This window comes from Carassius carassius, chromosome 1, assembly GCF_963082965.1.
Source record: "Carassius carassius chromosome 1, fCarCar2.1, whole genome shotgun sequence".
NCBI lineage: Eukaryota > Metazoa > Chordata > Actinopteri > Cypriniformes > Cyprinidae > Carassius > Carassius carassius.
In genome coordinates, this window is record NC_081755.1 from 2486718 (window position 1) to 2494829 (window position 8112).

The window sequence follows — 8112 nt, forward strand, 5'->3', positions numbered from 1 at the left end:
TGAAAACCCCTGGTCTAGGGGACACACACAAAACTTTAACTTGGTTAATAGCGCATATCTGGCTAAGTGCCTATGGGTATTCATATGTACTATAAAATATAAAAAATAACTATAAACAGCACATTCTATTTTTGAGCATGTCTGAAATTACATGATAGGAGCTTTTTTTGTTTCTTACAATTTAGATGCGAAACCCCATTTTAACAATCATTCAAGACTTCAAAACTTTCAAGTTTATAACTGACCAACTTCTAATTTTTTTTTATAGTTGTCTTTGTAAAGAAATATGTAGTTTTAAAGCCACTGCTGTGTGTGAAACAGGCATAAGGCCCAAAGTGAAATGTGACCATTGTTGTTTTATATATGGTTGGTTTTTTTAAAGTATTTTTTTTCTTTTCCTTGTTACTTTACACGTGATCATTTGAGTCACGCCATGTCTGCTGATGCATAGGGATGCCACCCATCCTGTATATTGGGCATGTGTCCTATATGTGACCTTCCTTGTCCCATTTCTTGACTAATAACTGACTGATACATCAGCAGCAGTGCTGATCACTTAAATATGATCAAAAACACCATTCACAGTAACCCTCATGCAGAATGCCCTAAGTAAATCAGAAATCATGAGCATAACTGTTTGAGGAAGGCTGCGCAATCCTCTCACCTCATAGTAAATGACAATCGCATTAAAGCCTATTCCGTCTATTGTTTTGACTTCAGTAAATCAGTTTTGGCAAATACAAACAATATTGTTATTTTTTTATGAGTCCAAAATCCAGCTGCACAAGAAAACATAAAATCAATCCAAGACGTTATCAGTAAGGGAAGTCTACTGATGCCCGAGATGGCCTAGTGGCTAGAGATATTTACCTTTGTAAAGAGTGAATGCATCGAAAAAGATGATCGTGGAGTTTGTGCTGAATTTGTGTGATATCTTAAGATAGATAACTTAAGATATCATAAGTCCATTCAAAAAGTGTCTGCATTATCTCGATGTCCCCATTCACAGTGTTCTCTCCAACAGTCTTCTTTCTGCAGCTTTCCACTCACTTTATGCCAGCTCATAGCCACCAGTTTCACTGCCAGCAGCCTGCTTAGTTCATGCATGGTAGGGCTGAATTCTATTGTCCAGGATGATCAGTCATCGTCTGCTCACAGGTCCAGAAGACACATCCAAAGAATCCCACGTTCTGACACCAAATTGTTGGGGCAAAATTAATCAACTCTCATCAGCATAAGAGACAGGCTCACTCTCAGTTATAATTCAAAAAGAAAGCTTTTATTCTTGCAAGAAGGTCAGACAGTCATACAGTAGCACAGGTCACTGCAGAGTGTGACAGACAAAGGTAGGGCAGTCCTCCACTTTATATCCCCATTCCCAGTCAAGCAGTCAAGGTAATAAACTCTTAACAGCTGTACTTTTCCATCGATAACATAAAAGTCAGAAACACACTCTTCTAAAGGTTGGTTCCCCCACATTTAGGGCTTAAGTGATGTTTAGTGATAACAGAAGTGAATTTAGCAATGGTGAAATGAAGGACATGGCTGAAATGTTTTACACTGAAGTTAAAACAACTGCAGCACACAGCTCATTGAGCAATGGCCTTTTAGAAATGCACAATCAGACCCTCACTGAAATTTTTCTATAAGTGAAGAGGGACAACAATTGTGTCTGGAAGACAGACCTAGATTGGGCACTAATGGACTATAACCATGTCCATGGTTATAGTCCCTACCAGTTAGCGTTTGGACAGAACCCAAATCTACCCTCAGTTCTCACTGATAAGCCCCCAGCTATGGAAACAAGAGTACTTGGATAGCTAAGCAAATCACAACACTACATGCTATGAGAAAAGCATTCACAGAAGCCGAATGCTCAGAGAGAATCAGAAGAGCTCTTCGTAAGCAACTGCGGCCCATTCATAACAAATATGAAATGGGGGACAAAGTTTGTTATAAGCGGGTAGATTTTAATGAGTGGAAAGGTCCAGGTGTGGTCATAGGCTAAGATGTTGTGGTGGTATTTTTCAGGCATGGCAGAACCTATGTTCCGGTGCATCAGTCTAGACAAAGAAAGGTGGATGATCCACACACAAAACTGGAGAAGTACAGTGAGCCTGAGGAAATTGCTGGGACAACTGGATCAGTCGATCTTGAACAGATGGACAGTGTTCAGGCGATTCCATCTGAACCTTCTAAGTTGAGCACTGACTACAATGAGAATGATAAACTGATAGTACATGATGATCTCTTAATGGCTGCAAAAAATAAAGAACTCATCACCTTGAAGAGTAATGACATCTTTGAAGAAGTGACAGATGAAGGGCAGAAGTTCATCTCCACGAGATGTGTGTGCACACTAAACGAAATAACTGCTGGAGTTCTGCCTAAAGCTAGAGGCTTTGAAGAAACAAACACTCAATACCTTCCCAAAGATTCACCTACATGTAGTTCATAATTCAATTCAATTCAAGCTTATTTGTATAGTGTTTTTTACAATACAAATCATTACAAAGCAACTTTACAGAAAATTAAGTTTCTACAATATTTAGTACCCAGCAAGCAATAGCCGTCATTTCAACGTCTGGGTTAAATATAGACTCGATATAGTCCGGCTATGTGTAACCCACTTTTAGCCCAAATAACATTTTATCTGGATAAATTTATTTTTTTTGCAAAATAACTTGTGAGATGTATGATATTCCATCATGTACGCAGAGTCTACTGTGATTACAAGTTGTTTGGTTTACTTTATTTTACATGTTATATGTGTAGGCTGTGCGTAGCCACGATTTAGCTCGTATTCAGACCCGGCTATGTGTAACCCACTTTTAGCCCAAATAACATTTAATCTGGATAAATGTATTTTTTTTTAAATAACTTGTGAGATGTATGATATTCCATCATCTAAGCAAAGTCTACCGTGATTACAAGTTGTTTGGTTTACTTTATTTTACATGTTATATGTGTAGGCTGTGCGTAGCCACGATTTAGCTCGTATTCAGACCCGGCTATTGTAGCCCACTTTTAGTCAAAACTGATTAATTGTATTTTTTTGCCAGGCAGTGCATGAAATGGTTAATATTCAATCATGTTCGCAGTGGTATGATATCAAGGTTCAATATGTCATTTCACGACATGGTCGATCTGTAGTCACGATTTAGCTCCGAATTGGACGGGCTATATGCGGTCTGCTTTAGCCCACCTGGCAAAATCAAGGCAATCTGGTCTACGTACGGCTTGGCTATAGCCCAGATTCAGACCAGCGACCTAGAATATTAGTCTTTGAAATGTTTTCGCTTACACAGCTTAATATATATTTTCTGTCAAACATTCATACACAATCTACGATAAAAAAAATCAAATCAAATGCAATTGCATTTCCCATCCGCTAGATGGCACAATCGAAACACTACTGAGACTACTGCCATTGCGCGACTAGATCACGCGATAAACATTTCCGCCATTTTATTTTACACGAGGCAGCTGTTGGAGAGCAACGGGTGAGCAACAGTCTGAGTGAAAACCTTCACATTTCTACTTCGATCTTGTAAGTATGTGTGTTATTTTTGATATGTTCATTGTTTAAATTAGTTAGCTGTTATAATGTGTAGAAACCGTGACATTTTAACATTAACATTGCACTACTTTTCTCCAAAAAGTTAACGTTACCTGCACGTGTTATTGCAAATGTATCTAAATTCAATGAATGTGGTAAGAATGAAACTATTAAACTTATCATTACTATTTTTTATTATTATAAAGATACCAGTATATTTTTGTTTTTAAATTAGAGTTGATTTAAAGCAAATTTTGTAAGTACTTTACATAAAATTTAACAGCAGCATAGTGCAACATGAAAAGAAATTAAAAAAAAATCCTCTCCATTTAATAAAAGGTAGTGGCAAACATAAAGTCTTTAAACTTGTTTGTAAATAATTAAAATATGCAGCATACATTCAGTTTTCAGTGAATTTGTTTCAGATATAAATCTGAATGCTGCTTCTCCATGTTTTGTTTTGACTTTGGAGATATAAAAGTAGCTGACTGTCCCAGATGTCCTGAGAGGTCTGCTCTGGATGGTTCATCAGAAGATTAGAAATTTACTTTGGCCTTAAAATGTTAATTTAATAACCAACTGTAGTTTTTTTAATATGTATTTTTTATACAGATAGATAGCCAGTGTAAAAACCTCAGAACTGGAGTGATGTAATCCACTTTATTTGATTTAAAGACACTGTTATTGCAAATTATCCTGCAATCAGTCAACAAAGTACAGCAATTGAATATACAGAACACTTGTCAATGACTACCATTAAATCTTGTTACCAACATTCATCAAAATATATTTTTTTGTGTGTGTTCAACAGAGGAAAGCCATACAGGTTTGGAACCAAGTGAAAGTGAGTAAATACATTTTTTTTTTTTTTTTTTTTTTAAGTGAACTACGCCTATAAGTATCTTTTTATGTTTATTAGATTTATATGAGTAAGTGATAAAGAATGATTTATAATGATAGTTCACTTTGAAATTAAATTTTGATATGTTTTAGCTTACCTTATGGGCATCCAAGATGTAGGTGTCTTTGTTTCCGCAGTAGTTTAAATTTTTATATTTTTAGGTCAAACTGTTCTTGTCGGTCAGTCATATAATGCAGGTCTATATGGTCACCACCTGAAAGAGCATGCACAGAGAAGTCCAAATTAAACAATTCTCCACCATAAGTACACACTGATAGCCTAAGACACGAAACGAGCGGTTTGTGTCAGAAAACGAACAGTATTTATATCATTTTACCTCTTATAACACAGCCACGTCCAACTGATCTGAGGGCGCGCTTGCTTCGGTGTGTGCGCATTCTGGGCTGGCTTAGTCTAAGTGTGGCGCTTGCGCAAATTAAGCCAGAACGCGGACACATCACACACCTGGAAGCACGCGAGCCCTCATATCACTTGCACGTGGCTGTGTACAAGAGGTAAAAATGATATAAATACTGTTCATTTTCTCACACAGACCGCTCGTTTCGTGTCTTAGGCCATCAATGTGTACTTGCGATGGGGAATTGTTTAATTTGGACTTCTCTGTGCATGGCCTTTTTAGGAGGTGACCATAGACCTGATTAGATTCTGATCTGAATAGTCCAAATAATATAACGCATTCTCATCCCAAGGCGTCATATACTGACACTCTTGACATTTCGTCAACATCCTACGCATATGGCACCCTCTAGCGTCAATATGAGACACAGATTATGGGTTAAGGTTAGGGTTAGGGTTAGGGTTAGACCGCTAGGAGGCGCCTTCTGGCCCATTTTTATCTGCTTCTAATATTGACGCTAGAGGGTGCCATGTGCGTAGGATGTTGACGAAATGTCAAAAGGGTCAGTATATGACGCCTTGGGAGGAGAACGGTCTGAATAATAGTATATTGGTACTTAATTGCAGCTTCCAGGACTGAGCGCCAATCCAGAAGTCCTCAAGTCAGAAACCCCCAAGGTTAGTATGGACATACTTATGAGATGAGCTTTTTGCCATGTCGGTTACATGTTTTTGCTTCCTTTTTCTTTCTTTTTTTTTTTTTTACAGAAAAGAAAGACATGTTTCCAATGACAGACAAAAGTAAGTATCAATACATTGTTACTATAATATTTTTTGCAATTTTCCTGAATCATGACCGTGGGAGTAATTAAAGATTCTTCACTTTATCTTTTATCTTCTGGTTGATAGCTGGCTACAGTTCTTTTCCTTGATGTCCAATATAGATGAGAAGGCAGTGATTTGTTAAAATTCTCATTCAAAATTTTTGTTATTGATGTTTAGGAGTTGTCATACCTCAGTATTGTGATGCAATTTTTTATTGTACTTTAAATTAACACAATGCCTTTGTTGCATTTAGGATTTCAAAAAAAGGTTTTGACAAAACTTTTAGAAATAAAAGATGAACTGTGAAGAATAGGGAAAATTGTGGAACCAGAAACTGGGTTCCACATGTCAACCTTGGGCACTGAAGATGAGTTCGAGTACTTAGAGAGGCAGCTTGAAAGTGGGAATACACGGGCAGCAATGGTAAAAAACTAACAAACCAAAAAACACTCCAAAGCAACTTTTCCACACTAAAATGCTCATCTTTGACAGTCTAAAATTAATTTGAAATATAATATGCAATTTATGACTGAACCATGGCTTGTTGCATACTATCAGACTATGAGGCAAAAAAAAAAACCACAATATCATTGTACATTAAGATTGAGTTGAAACAATTCGTTTTGAATTGGCAATAATTATAAAATAATAGATTTAAATTGAAAAATTATAAAAAGTATCCAGCAGTATTAAAATTTTTATCTGCTGAAATAAGAGTTTTATAGGGTCAGTGATGGAAAACTTGCAGGTCAATGGGCATCAACCTTTAAGGTTGGTAAATACTTTGAAAATGAAGCATATACTGTAATACTACCTGTCAAGTACTGACATTGGCTTGTGTTGTACAGGTTACACAGTTGTGTAAAATTGGAGGAAAAAATTTCAAAGACAGTACAAGAAGAATGCTGGACAGGTAAAGCCTACAAATTATAATTAACAGTGATTCTCTCTCTCTCTCTCTCTCTCTCTGTGTGTGTGTGTGTATATATATATATATATATATATATATATATATATATATATATATATATATATATATATATATGAGTTCAGATGCAAAAGCCTCTAAGTGCCATCTGAAATTTTCTTCTCGAATGTTCATTTTTATCAAGCTCATATATGTAAGTTCAGTAATTTCACTTAAATGAAAATTAATAGGTCATTTTCATTGCCATTTAAGTGAAATTACTGAACTTGCATATATGAGCTTGATAAAAATAAACATTCGAGAAGAAAATTTCAGATATATATGTATATGTATGTGTGTGTGTGTATATAGCCTATATATGTATGTGTATATATATATATATATGCCTTGTACAGAATTGTTCAATACGCGTATCGTTACACGCCGTATTGCATCACCATTACGCGAGCAAAAATGTTCAATTATTGATATTAATTATAATATTGATATAAATTATTGTCTATATTGATATAAATTATATAGTCTCAATCTATATTCTGTTAACTCTGTCTATTAAATCATCCTAGCAAAAGTGATTGACTAATTAGTTAAAAATGATTGTCAACAATGTTTTTCTTGAGCAATAATTCTTTCCTTTTTCTCATTTGGCAGACGCAGTGATGACCAGCTTTCCATCAGCTACGGAATGTGAAATAAAAAATGCTATTTCTAATCATTTCAAACAAGCACCAGGGTGGGCAGGGGGTGGGGGTTATGGATCTAAAGTAAACAGTTAATTCTTAAAAATTTTAATATCTTAATTTGTTTTACATATTTTTCCAATGTTTTATTTGTTCATTTTTATGTTTGAATGTTGTCCAAGTTGTTGTTGTCTATATAATTGTTCAAAATAAATCCCTTTATATTCAATTAGTTTGGATGGATTTTCATTTATGAGAACCTGTTATATTTGAGTGAAAAGAATCCTTATGCCTCATTTTGTTGTCTATTACATGTATATGTAGTGTAATTGATGACTAGTCTATTCTTGGGCTATGGTTAGACGTCTATTAGATTTTCACTGACAGCCCAAAATCAGCCTTGTTTTAGCCTAGACCCATATTGCCTGTCTATTAGACGTCTATTGGACGTATAAATATAGTCGTTCAATAGCTGTCTGATTGTCTATTCTTGGGGTATGTTTAGACGTCTATTAGATTTTCACTGACAGCCCAAAATTAGCCTCGATTTAGCCTAGACGTCTGGGCTGTGTTTAGACGTCTATTAGACGCGAAATTGCTTGCTGGGTAGTAGCTTATAAGTGGTGACTGTCAGTTTGTGCACGTATGACAGGATTTTTCTGAAAAATTAATACAGGACGTAGTCAGCCAGACGATGAACATTATTAACAGCAGTAATTATATGGTGCAGTCACACTTGTAGCAATATTTGTTAGTTCTGTTTGTTGATTCAGGGTTAGCATCATCTGAGGTCCTCTGAGGATCAGCATCATCTCTTCTCAGGTGTTCTGGATCCAGACTGGAGCTTGTGTAAATCCTAGTA

General features: G+C 35.8%; 1 long non-coding RNA gene across 1 annotated transcript; it reads left to right on the top strand.

Moving 5' to 3' along the window:
* Nucleotides 1-3442: 3442 nt before the first annotated feature.
* Nucleotides 3443-7479, top strand: LOC132139795 (uncharacterized). The gene is made up of 3 exons (XR_009433664.1): nucleotides 3443-3550; nucleotides 4371-4403; nucleotides 7222-7479. It is a non-coding gene; the product is annotated as an uncharacterized LOC132139795 (long non-coding RNA).
* Nucleotides 7480-8112: the final 633 nt, after the last annotated feature.